At 36.6% G+C, this 13381-nt stretch overlaps 1 pseudogene; it reads right to left on the bottom strand.

The window, feature by feature from the left end:
- Positions 1–10628: 10628 nt before the first annotated feature.
- Positions 10629–13171, bottom strand: LOC103010483 (eukaryotic translation initiation factor 4 gamma 2-like; annotated as a pseudogene).
- Positions 13172–13381: the final 210 nt, after the last annotated feature.

The raw sequence follows: 13381 nt of genomic DNA, 5'->3' as shown, positions 1-13381 counted from the left end.
GCAGGGGAGAGAAGAAAAAAATCTCACCCCAAATAGTTGTAGACTGTCCCTTTTTTATCTGAGCTCAATTCATATTTTGCTTTGCTGTAGGTTATTTATTTCATTGTTTGCATATCTACCTCCCCTACAAACCTGATAGTACAAAACTTTGTGCTTACACACACACACACACACAATTTTCCTTCTTTCTGATGAATGACACATTGATTTGATTATATCATTAAAACTTTTGTCCACACATTAATGAAACAATGGAACAAATACTGCCCAGAGAAATGGTTTGAATGTAAAACAAAGAAACAAAAGATAGCCACTTTTCAAAAATATGGTTTGTGCCTTGATTTAAATCCCTGATGTACAGAAAATGTCAATTGAAACACCCAGTGCCCAGGAAATGCAGGGAAATGAGTAACTACTCATCATTTGGCAAAAAGCTTTCTCAGCAATCAACGCATGAACGATTAAAAGGTTGGGAGGTGGGGATGGAGGTTGTTCTTTGGAGGGAAGAGCTGATCCAAGGGGAGAGTCCCTTGGAAATTCATTAGAGCCTGGTTGGAAGTCAAAAATAAAGAACCTAAAATGATCCTGTGCTCCCCGACCCACACCACACAAATGATGATGGAATGCATTTGTGAACCTTTCCTGATGCCTCCATCCTGAATTAATCACTCTTCCTACCCTGAACACATGGCAATTTGCTTCAAACCCTATTTGGAATGCGTATTGCACTGGCTTCTTTTAAACTTAGTTGTATGCTTGCCTATCTTTCCTACCGAACTGTAAGATTTTCCAGGCTAGAATCCTTATCTGCAAGCCTACCCCTGGTTTTCAGTCTCAAGTGCTGTGTATTTAATTGATATGAATTATTTAAAATTAAAATGTGATTTCTTCAAACATAATAGATTATTCAGATTTGATAAAATGTATGGAATGTTCAAGCTTTTTTAATATTATTGCTGATAGGACCAGCTTTTTTGTGAAAAGGGAAAGCATATGTATCTATTTGTGAGTAAGGAAGTGACTGAGAGAAACAGGCAGACCAAGAGACAGAGAAACAGAACAGGCTCTGTATGTCTTCAAGATTTGTTTTAAGGTTAGCCTTTAATTTGATATTAAAATAGTTATATTGTATAATTTCTCAGATCTATTAACTCATTTGAGTTAAAACATGGTTTATATTAATCAGTATATAAGTGATTCAGGAAAACAAAGGTAAGAATAAAGAATATGATATAGAGTATAAATAATAAACTGTTCAAAACAGAAAGGACTAAGGCATTATTCCAAAACCAACCCACCACATACAATTTCAGATTTAATTTTTTTTTTAAGATTGAGTTCTATTTGGTTCATTTGGGGAAAAGCAAAAATATTTCCACTTCCAAAAATACACTGAAAACCACTGACAGTTTCCTTCCTTCTCTAACAATTAGTGTATCAATGACAAAGTTATTATCATTTGGGCACATTAATTTGAGTAACTATCAGTAATCTATGGAGCATGATAGTGTTATTATGATTCCTTTCAACAAAATGAAACATGACACTAATAAGAATAATGTTGTAACTAACATTTGCATCATATGATAGCTTACAAAGCATTTTCACATGTTGAACTCAGTAATAATACCTAACATGTTTTGAGTACTCACTGTCTGCCAGGCATAAAGCTAATTTTTGGTAGATTACTGCCTTTAATTTTACATCAATACCATAAGGTTGGCATTCCTATCATCATTCCAATTTAACTGATGGGAAAGATGTATCTCAAGTCATGTCAAAGATGACTTGCCAAAGGTTACACAGTGGTTGATGTAGGTTTGGTTTTTATTTTAATTTTTTAATTGAAATACACAAGTTGATATATAATATTATATAAGTTACATGTGTACAATATAGTGAGTTACACTTTTTAGAGGTTATACTCCATTTATAGATATTATACAATATTTTCTATATTCCCTGTGTTGTGCAGTATACCCTTGTAGCTTATTATATACCTAATAGTTTATATCTTTCTACCCTACCCCTATATTGCCCCTCCCCTTCCCTCTCCCCACTGGTAACCACTACTTTGTTCTCTATATTGGTGAGTTTCCTTGTTCCGTTATATTCACTAGTTTGTTGTATTTTTTTAAGATTCCACATATAAGTGATATCATACAGTATTTGTCTTTCTCTGACTTGTTTCACTTAGCATAATGCCCTGCAAGTCCATTCATGTTGCTGCTAATGGCAAAATTTCCATCTTTTTTAAGTTGAGTGGTATTACATTGTGATATCTATCTATCTATCTATCTATCTATCTATCTATCTATCTATCTATCTCAATCACATCTTCTTTATCTATTCATCTGTTGATGGACTCTTAGGTTGCTTCCATATCTTGGCAACTGTAAATAATGTTGTTATGAACATCGGGGTGCATGTAACTTTTCAAATTAGTGTTCTTGGTTTTTTCAGATATATACCAAGGAGTGGAATTGCTGTTCTTTTCATATATATATATCAAAGAGTTCTATTTTTAGTTCTTTGAGAACCCTCCATACTGTTTTTAACAGTGGCTGCACCAATTTACATTCTAATCAACAGTGTATGAGGATTCCCTTTTCTCCACATTCTCGCCAACATTTGTTATTTGTGTTCTTTTTGATGCTAGCCATCATGACAGGTGTGAGGTGATATCTCATTGTGGTTCTGATTTGCATTTCCCTGATGATTAGCAATGTTGAGCATCTCTTCATATGCCTGTTATCCATTTGCATTTCCTTTTTGGAAAAATGTCTATTCAGTTCTGCCCATTTTTTAATTGGGTTGTTTGGTTTTTTTTGATGTTGAGTTGTGTGATCTGTTTATATATGTTGGATATTAACCCCTGATCAGTCATATCATTTGCAAATATTTTCTCCAATTTAGTAGGTTGTCTTTTCATTTTTTCAATGGTTTCCTTTGCTGTGCAAAAGCTTTTAAGTTTAATTAGGTCCCATTTGTTTATTTTTGCTTTTATTTCCTTTGTTTTAGGAGATGGATCCAAAAAAATATTGCTATGATTTATGTCAAAGAGTGTTCCACCTATGTTTCCCTCTAGGATTTTTATGGTATCTGGTCTTACATTTATATCTTTAATCCATTTTGAGTTTATTTTTGTATATGGTGTTAGAGAATGCTCTAATTTCAGTCTTTTACATGTAGCCATCCCGTTTTCCCAGCATCATTTATTGAAGAGACTGTCTTTTCTCTATTGTATATTCTTGCCTCATTTGTCCATAGATTAATTGACCATAAGTGTGTGGGTATATTTCTGGGCTCTCTATTCTGTTCCACTGAATTATGTGGTTGTTTTTGTGCCAGTACCAAACTGTTTCAATTACTGTAGCTTTGTAGTATAGTCTGAAGCCAGGGACTGTGATTCCTCCAGCTCTGTTCTTCTTTCTCAAGATTGTCTTGGCTATTCAGGGTCTTTTGTTTTTCCATACAAATTTTAAACAAAGGTAGTTTATTTCTACTTTTAAATGCTATGGTATATGGCCTCCCTTAAAATAATATTGCCATTAAAGTTTGGCCAGGAAATAAATATTTAATCCATGTCTATTACCTTTTGAATTTTAAGCCATGTTTTTTTAAAATAGTATTTTATGTTTATAAAACAATGCAAAATAAGTAACATTATCCTTATTGTGTAGATGATAAAACTAAGGCAATGCTAGGGTGACTCAGTTAAAACTGGCATAGCTGGCACTCAAATTTCTGTTGTTTGACACTGAACCCTAGAATCTTTCCCCTGTGGCTTACTGAAGAACACAAATGGGTTTCAAATGTGCCAAAAGAAGAATGAAGGTTTTAGATATAGAAGACTCTTCAAAATGGGAAAATATTAGGGAATTTACATCTGGAAAACATAGGTTCTTATGGGGATACCTCAATCCAAGGAGAAAAAGACTTGACTTCATCATCTCTGTAGTCAAGTTTTAGCAACTACACACCATATAGGTTAGAAAGGAAAAGGTTTTGTTGTTGTTGTTGTTTTTAAAGTTGTTAAAAGCACAGTCATATAGTGAATTAAATTCAATCCACTGAATGGCACAAATACAACTATCAAATACTAAGAGAGAAGAGTTTGTTGGTGATGCACAGTCTCTCAGATTTGTTACCAGCTTTGACCTTGTACCTTTAAGATACACAGACTAATCTTTATACAATGAATTAGGCCTATTTTAGAGTTAAAGAAGATCCCTCTCTATGTAAGACAGTCACCAAAATTCACCAATCTCCTTCCATTTTGTTTCAACTGTTTCATATTTTACCCTCACTTTAATGGCTTCAACCCTGTTCTTTTTGATGTGAAATAGCTTCCTAAATTTTGATTTTAGGTGGCTTCTAAGAACTTTGGTGACACACTCTCTTTGGGTCTTGCATTCCTGGCTTCTTTGGTTAGAGCAGTAGACCTAAGTGGAATTGACCAAATACTTCAGGCTCTTAGCAGTCTAGGCAAATGTTGGATTGAGTTTTCCCATTCTCTTTGAAATTGGGTGTGGGAATGTGACTTGTTTTTTTCTAAGAAATGAGAGATGAAGTGATATGTCACTTCTGGATGAAAACTTAAAGAGGGAGGCCACAATTCATCAGATTGCCTTTGTACCACTGTGGTTAATGTAGAAGTACATTTAGATAAAATGTCTTTCAGCCTGGTTCCCTGAATTGCCACAATGAATAGGACCCTTATTTTAATCCCCACAACTAAAGCTAATAACTGAGATTTGGGGGTTCTTTGTTACTTGGGCATACCTAAACATATATTACTGTTACGGGGAGATTAACTGACCTTAATACTGGCATTTCAAACAAAATTTTCTGGTCTCTATCTGTTCCTGTCCATCCCAACCCTTAATGCGTATAGATTCTTAATTCATGGATATACATAAGCATTAATTGCCACAAATGCTAAAACCATCCAAGTTAAACACTTATTTTTTTCAACAATTATTTTTATGCCCAGAGTCATTTCTACTGTTTCAATAATTTTACCCTTTTCAAACACCCACTTGTTACCCTCTTACTTTTATGACAAAGGAGAGTGTGCATGAGGATATTATGCCTCATAAAACTGCATATTATAACAGTGTCTATGGAGAAATATATTTTCCTGAGATTGGAGGTACTTATCATTTGTGGAGTTCAAGCGTAGCACCAAAATCAACCTTTTTAGATTCATTTAACATAAATGCAACTTTTCTCTTTCTAAAACCAAAGGCTGGAAACTACCTACACAAATCTTCATAATGTATCTTTGACATCAACTAGCACTTAAAAAACATTCTGATGTGTTAAGTATAAAGGAATCAGAGATATGCTGATTGAATTTTCCATTGAAGTTGAACATTTTAAAGAAAAAGACAAGAAAGAAAAAAAGTTGGGGGATGCATGTTGCTCTTTGCTTCACACAGAACATTTGAAAATCTGCCTGACCTCTTTTCTTTTTTTTTTAAATTTATTTTCTGACCTCTTATTTTTATTTATTTCAATTAACAGCAGCAGCACTCACTGCCATCTGGTCCACAGGCACAGTGAGCTAATTAAAAAAAAAAAAAAGGAACTTCAAACTATCATTTAAACCTTTTAAAATAATTCAGCCAATACAAGGGTTGAGAAAGCATCACTTGGATTGGCATACCAGAGGAACTAGGTCCCAGGGGTCAGTAAATCTGGATTTAGCCAGAGCCGTGTGTTGAGAAAATTTTGATGGAGACTTCCCCAGGAGTAACTGTACATTCCCAAGGAAGAACTTAGAATGGAATGAAAACTGGGCTGCACCCAATGCTAAATGCAACTATTTGGAAGACTTTCCACTCTTTTATCTCCCCAGCTCAGATTATAAACTTTGTTAGCAGTTTCTGTTTTTGGTGTTTTTGTCTCTACATAGTACTCCAATTTGAAATCTTATTCCACATTGGGAATACATCCCGTCAAAGCAACAGCATCCTATATTCATTTTGCATTCTATAGGTCATTGATTTTTTCATTTAGTTTGAAATGTCTTGAAGCCCTTATCAAAAAGGTGATGCTAAAAGAACAATTTTAATAAGTCATCTAGTGCTTCTCTCAGCCCACACATATTTTTTGGCAGCACAGGAATATTGCTTTCTGCCATCTGTGCAGAATAGAATTTGGATTTTTGCTCAGGGTCAGTTAGAATGTGCTTAAGACCCAATGTGTAGCTAGGCTTTGATTCTTGCTCTAAACTTTTGGTATGTGTTGTTTAGAATTTAAAGTGGTTTCACTAAAATCTTCTCTTTTTTCTCTGTAGCTGACATATTGTACTAATAAAGTTTAAAATAAATTCTTTTCAGTAGTAGTTGGTTGTTTTGTCTTTGTGGCGATCTAATCTAACAGCATTTCATTCAGTTTGTTTTGAAGATACACTCTGGGAGAGGAATAATTTAAGAATCCACGACAGTCGTGGTATACACCAAGGTATAAACACAAAATCTGACTGAGGAATGTCTATGCACCAAGCAAATTTCTCAGTAATATTTGTGCTTGATATTTTCATTCCCATTCTGACAGATGAAGAAACTGAGGCTCAATAATGATACACAACTAGTAAGAAGTAGAATGAGGCTGTTAACTTAGGTTTGTGTTGTGCCAAAGCTCATGTTCTACTTAAAGAAACACACTCCAATAATATTCACTTCTTTTCAGTAAAGATGGATAAATTCCTATTATTTGCTGAGGACTACACTGAGTTCCTTGGGAAGAAAGAAATTGGAGACAGGAGGTCTCATTCTTTCAGAATTTTTAAATATAAATGAACAAGGTAGCACACATAGGAAGTAACCTCTATATTACTGCCAGGATGTTCTGTCTCAAACACAAAGCTACTTACATACCATTTTGTTGAAAAATGTCTTTAGTGTCTTTCTGTCTACAGGATAAAGCCTAAATTATTTAACATGACATTAACTGAACCTCTGCCCATTTCTCCAACTTCATTTCCAATATGCTAATGTCCTTATAGCCTACATTCCAGCTACACCAAACTACTTGTGCTTTCTGGAATGTGACTTTTTGTCACTATCCTAAAATTTTGCTGTTCCGATTTTTCTATCTGGGATTTCTTTCCATCATTTTAAAGGCAAGTTTTTGTCAAGAATCATCTGAAACAGTACCTCTTTCATGGATTATGCTCTTTTTTATCACCTGTAAACCACATCCATGCTTCTTCAACACAGCTATGGCAGCTACAGCTTATGTTTACATACTTTCTTCCTGGGTAGATTGAATTTTACAGTCTCAGGGCCATGTTCAGGGTATGTGGTAGAATTACAGCCATTAAATATTCTTTTAATATGCAAAAACTGAGAACAGGAGAGAGAGGGTAGGTGAAAGGACCATCCAAATCTCTTGTAGGAGAGCAATAGGAAGCCCCGCAATAAATCTTATGAAAATTCAAAGCAAATAAATTCTATCATCATAAAGATTAGCTAGTTAATCTTTAACTAGGCTTCCATTAAAATAGTAGACACATATCAATAAAAATGACACAGGTCACTTTAGCTACCATGTACTCAGAGAGGGGGATTCCAACAGAAATTTTCTTTAAAATACAACAAACACACTTTAGTTATTGTGAATGAGAGAGAAAAGTACAGCTGTCCACACTGATATCTCAACTCTGGCCTATATGATGGTCTTACACAGACAGACACACACACACACGATGAGGGTCTCATACAGACAGACACACACATGCATGCACACGCCATGTGCACACACTCTCTTTTAAAATAGATTTTGGTGCTTATAAATACAAGATGACCAATATTATACATGTTACAACAAATTTTGATTGTATTTCTTATATTTCTTTGGTGTTTCCTTTTCTCTCTCTTTTTATTTATTCAGTTAGTTATGGTAGTAACTGTAACAGTCATTTAGTATCACTTCTGCTTCAGTAAATTACCTTGCTTTATCCCAGGGAAAAAAAAAAAAAACAAACATAAAAATACAACTAAAACTCAAAGAAGAATGTAATAAGCCCTAGAACAATATATGCATTGCACTGAGATAGGATTAGCTCCTTCAGAAAGTGGTAGGGTTTAGCACAAGAGGTATGAGAGTGGACCCCCAGGGATCTTCTTAATGGGAGATTGCCACTAGGAAAAAAAAAAAGAAAAACAGGAAAAATGAAAACATGGTTAACCACAGAAAAAAGAAAAGAGAGGGTAGGGTAACCAGTAAGAAAGTAAACTATATTATTTTCCCAGTGCCACATCCTGGGCCAAAAATCTTGCTTATTCAGGGAATTGGCAGAGATGAATCATTTTTCTCATTTTCAGTTTTTGGTACATCCTTTCTGAGCAGCTCATTTGAAGAATGTAAACTCCAGGAACATGGATCTGTGTATCCCAGAGCTTTCGGAGTGATGAGAAGCCTGGCTGTTGGTTGAATGAAGAAGCAAGAATACCCTAGTGTCTGACACCAAGTCCTAGGTGTGTGCCCTTAACCTGCCTCTATCTCCAGCCTCAGCTCTTGCCACATCATAGTTAACCCACTGCAGCCTCACAGGTCTGCTTCTCACCAATGAGTCCTCCAAGCTACCGGCATTTGTTGTGGTCTGAAACCCTACGTCATCCTGCCCAAAAGATACATAGTATGAGCCACAAAGCAAGTCTTATGTGTAATTACAAATTTTCTAGTAACCACACTAAAAAAGTAAATTAGACAGATGAAGTTAATTTTGATAGTAATTTTTTATTTAACCCAATATATCCAACACATTAACATTTGAGAAGTAGTCTATATAAAAATGGAGGTATGAACAAGGTATTTTATTTTCTTTTTATTTTTATAATAACATGTAGAAGTTTTTGTGTATACTGGACTTACAGCACACCTGAATTTACACTAGCCGTTTTTCATGTCCTGCATTGGACAGTGCAGTTCAAACCCTTACTGTCTTCACTATCCTCCCTCCGCCTTTCCCTGGGAAGCTGTTCTAATCTGCTATTATGGCTTAGAGAAAAGCTCCCCTTTCTGGAGATGAGATTTTACCTCTATATTATATACTTTCTTATAAAATTCTTCATTATAGCAATTCTATGCTAATGAGTAATAACTCTTGGTGTTATCAGTTTAAAGTCTGTATTCCTCACTAGACTGACGGCTCCAGGAACACTTCTTTCATATTAATCCTTATATCCCCTGTGCTTACATAATATCCAACAAGAGGAGACATTTAATTAATACCTATTGAATAATCATTATTTAGTGCCTCTGACCCTTTATTTCCTCATCTATATAACAGGGATAAAAACGCCTATCTTACAGAGTGATTATAAGAATTAAACAACTTCATACATTCATGCATGTTTGTGTGTGTGTGTGTGTGTGTGTGTGTCTGTCTGTCTGTCTGTACTTAGAACAATGGCTAATACATCATAAGTTCTATATAGGGTCTGGCTTTTGGTAACAGTCATAGCAGTACGACTAAATCTAATTTTGTGAGGATTAAGGCAGACAGTAGATTGAGGAGGGTGTCTGGCATATGATAGTGCTACTTTTAAAAATTTTGTTATGCTCAGCCTATTATTTCATATAAATGTCATAGAATATGCTCTAGTAATTAAACCTCTTAGTATTAATTTGTAGTCCCAACCTTGGATTGCAATACTCTTAAGAGGCCCAGGAAAATAAAGAGTATTCTTCATTTAACAGCAGCCTGCACATATAATTACTAGAAGAAATGCAGAATTAAGCTTTAATTAAGGCCCACATGAGACTGCTTGGTGAATGTGTCTAGGTGGTAATATTGCTTATCTGTAAACCATAACTTCTAGAGTTTAGTATGTTCCCTTCCATCAATGTTTTTTTTCCAAGTATCACAATGTTTATTGATAGATACAAATATATAAAATCAGGGCATGAACATGACTTGATAAATTAAGTAGACTTAATTTCAATACTATAATACAAGGGACCAATTCAAATTCTCACCATTAGTTTCACACCCACAAAGACCACTTCAAGGGCACTTAAAATCTCAAAACTTACCAGTTTTGTGCAAGTAAACCATGTTTCTTTTAAAAAGACTTGTGCACTTGCCCAGGCTCAAGGATATTAAAATCTAGCACATAAAACCCATTACTAGAGGTAGAAATACTGGCAATATACTATTACAGCAGCAACCATCAATTACAGTTAAGAATTTTTCTGTAACAACCAAATGGATAAGTAAATATTGCAACAACTCAAGTATTACTGAGCAGAGTGCATTTCTACAGTATTCAGTGTTGCTATTCAGTTTTCTAACTTAAAACAACCTATGATAACTGGCAGCAAAGAAGGTCCTTGCAGTAGACTGCCTCTGCTTGAGAACTTATGATGTAATTATTGCATGCTGCTAATATACTATCTAAACATTAAAGATACTCCTAAAATATTTGATGGTAGACTATGATTAAGACATTACACTGCAAAAAAACCTTATGCAGAAAGAAATCCTGACATGCTTCTGCTTTAAATATTGTGCAAACATTACAACAGAATGAATTTTCGCAGTGGTTAGGTCAAATGCAGTTACGTCATAGCAACGGTATGTTTTGTGCAATTTAAGGCTTTGGCTGATTCTTTTAGTCAGCTTCTTCCTCTGATTCTTCTTCTTCAGCAGTTTCTAGCCAGGTTAGTCACTGATTCACCTGGAACGAAGCCTTGCCTTTCCCTGGAACTCTTGGGTTATATCTTCTTTCCAAGCCAAGAAACCTCTTCTTCAATAATTTCCATGTCATAGAAGTGAACAAAAAAGCAGAGCAACATGCCTTTCGGGAAGTTGCTATTGTAGCAGTGCACCTGAAGAACACAGAGGGCACTGACTTGTAGATCAACGTGATCATGAAGGAATTTCTGCATTACTGGCTTGAAGGAAAGAAGCAATTGTTTTTCCTGCTCTAACTGTTCTTTGGAAGGAGAAGAGGAAGAATCTCTTTCATCACTGGGTGGGTTTACTTCACTAGAAATGTACTGTAAGAAGCTAGCCACTAAGATGTGCACAAATCCTTTACCTACATGAAGTTTGGGAGAGATGTTATCTTTAATCCACTTATATATGGTTTGAGGGGATGATCCAACTTTGCTTTACCAGTGCCTTCTCCAATTTGAGGAGTGGGAATAAGAAACCCAGTCCCTTTCCTCCCAAGATCTCCAACATGTGGTCCTTATTCCGATCAATTTCTGGGAGCATTTTCTGCATATTAACCTTGCTTTGTTGGAAAAGCTCTGTTAACCACTCTGGATCTTGTAATTTAGCTAATTGCTGAAGACAAAGTAAGAAGAGAGGAAAATGGGTGCCACTTTCCAGTGGTTGAGCTAGTTCTGAAATGCTCACCAGCTCCGAAATGATAGCATGAGCTGCAAACTGTGCTAAATATGATTTCACCAAGGGGATGTCAATCTCCAGTTTGGGGCACTGGTCCAATATATTCAGGAAAGCCTGCATGAAGTTGTCACTTGTGGCCATCCCTTCCTGTTTGAGTAAACTGATCAAAGAACTTGCTTTTTCTTTATCTTCATCACTTCTATCTAGTGACAGGATGATTACTTTGCTTAATATCTCAGGGAGAAAGTGTTTAGGATCCCTCATGTCTCTTACACCATTGACAGCTTCGTTTGCATTTCCACTATTCAGATACTTGGTTACAACAGTTTGGGTTAGTTTAAGCAGTTCTTCCTTTGATGGTGGTGGCTTTTTACTGGTCTTGGCAGGCTTTTCCTGAATAAGTGGTGGATTAGTTTTGAGACCAAGCTGAGGTGTCTGTCCCAGAGGTGGTGTTTGAGTGTGTGGTGGTTGTGCACTAGGAGGAATCATAGTTATCTGGGGCTGAAGCTTTGGCACTTGATTTTTATTCATTAGGAAAGACTGAGCAGGCCTCAGGCTAATCTCATCTGCATTAAGCTGTCCTTTCTTAGAAAACTGAGGTGGCATATCCTTCAACTGTCCTTGCAGCTGGGATAAAATTCCCTGACTCTGGTTATGGTAGAGCTGGCTTAGCCCCTGGCTTTTCATAAACTTGCCTCCCATCTCCCCAAACTGTGATTGTGTGGGAGGTATGATGTGTCCCCCATGGCCACTGAAGAGTTGATTTGAACGATGACGCCCCATAGTGGGTGAAAATCTATCCTGGATAACTCCTGGACCAGTACCAATTCTGCTACCTGGCATTTGTCCAAATATATCAGCAAGTCCTCCAAGTGGGTCCCTATCCATTGTCATCCTGGGTGGCATGAACGGTCCCTCCAGAAAGAAGTCACTTCTCATCCCTTGAGCCATAGGAACAGGAATAAATACTCCTAGATCTTTTACTGCATCTTGACGGATTTGATTGATCATCTTTGGTCCATTGTCAAGAAAAGGCTTGTGAGGAACCCAATGGTGTTCTCTCAGCTCTATGGTATGCTGCAGCAGGAAACGAATCCTCACCAGCAATTCCTTACTTAACATCAAGGAGCACATTTGGGCAAAGTACTGATCCATTAAGGACTTGGCTCTTTCCTGGTCTAATCTAGGTCCCACTGTCCTCATTATCTGACAGAGGCACTCCAAATCCTCTCCCATATCTTTGAGTTGGAGTCTCTTCTTTTTTTCCAAAAGTGTTTTGGAAGGATAGATTCATAAATAAGATCAAGCTTTCCAAGTTCTCCAACGAATTTGATGTTCCCCAACATCTTGATCTTAGCAATGGCTCTCTGTTCCTCCTCCTCGGGGAGGAGGGGATTTTCACACTTATCATAGATATAAACATTTCTGGTTCGGTTTTCAAATTCATCTTGTAATTTGGAAATTCAGAGGCGTCTGAATGTTGTGCTTTGCTTCTGTCCTGGTTGACCCTCTGCTGCTGGGCCATCAAAGTTTGGTTCATCTTCTGCCAATCGCAGACATAGCTGAACATACAGCGAGCTATACTTTGGCTCTTCTAGGGCTTTGTCCACAATCAGCAGTATGACCCCTTTAAGGATGAGTTTAGACTCTACACCCACAATGAGGAGCTCAAGGCATAGCTTGTCAGACTTCTCAGGAGTAAGCTTACTTAGTATGCCTCTTACTTTCCTGAAGATTGCATCATGTCGTTCTTTTTCATTTGCGTAGTTGTTTGCTACGGAGTTGTCATCTCATCTAGTGTTTCCTGCAGGAATCGATTTCTGCGCATTTTGCCCTGAGGATTTCCCCGGGAACTCGCTGTTGACAGCAGTCTTGAGATAGTGCTGAGGTGCACCCCTGCTTCCTCCTCCGCCAGAAGAAGCACTGAAAGGAGAAGCACCGCCTTCTGCAATCTCACTTTTCACTTTGGCAGCTCGACAACGAAGAATCTTCAAAAGAATAATATTAATG

The sequence above is a fragment of the Balaenoptera acutorostrata genome, chromosome 19, assembly GCF_949987535.1.
Source record: "Balaenoptera acutorostrata chromosome 19, mBalAcu1.1, whole genome shotgun sequence".
Taxonomy (NCBI): Eukaryota; Metazoa; Chordata; class Mammalia; order Artiodactyla; family Balaenopteridae; genus Balaenoptera; species Balaenoptera acutorostrata.
The sequence above is the reverse complement of the archived record's forward strand: the minus strand, read 5'-3'. Positions and strand labels throughout refer to the sequence as shown.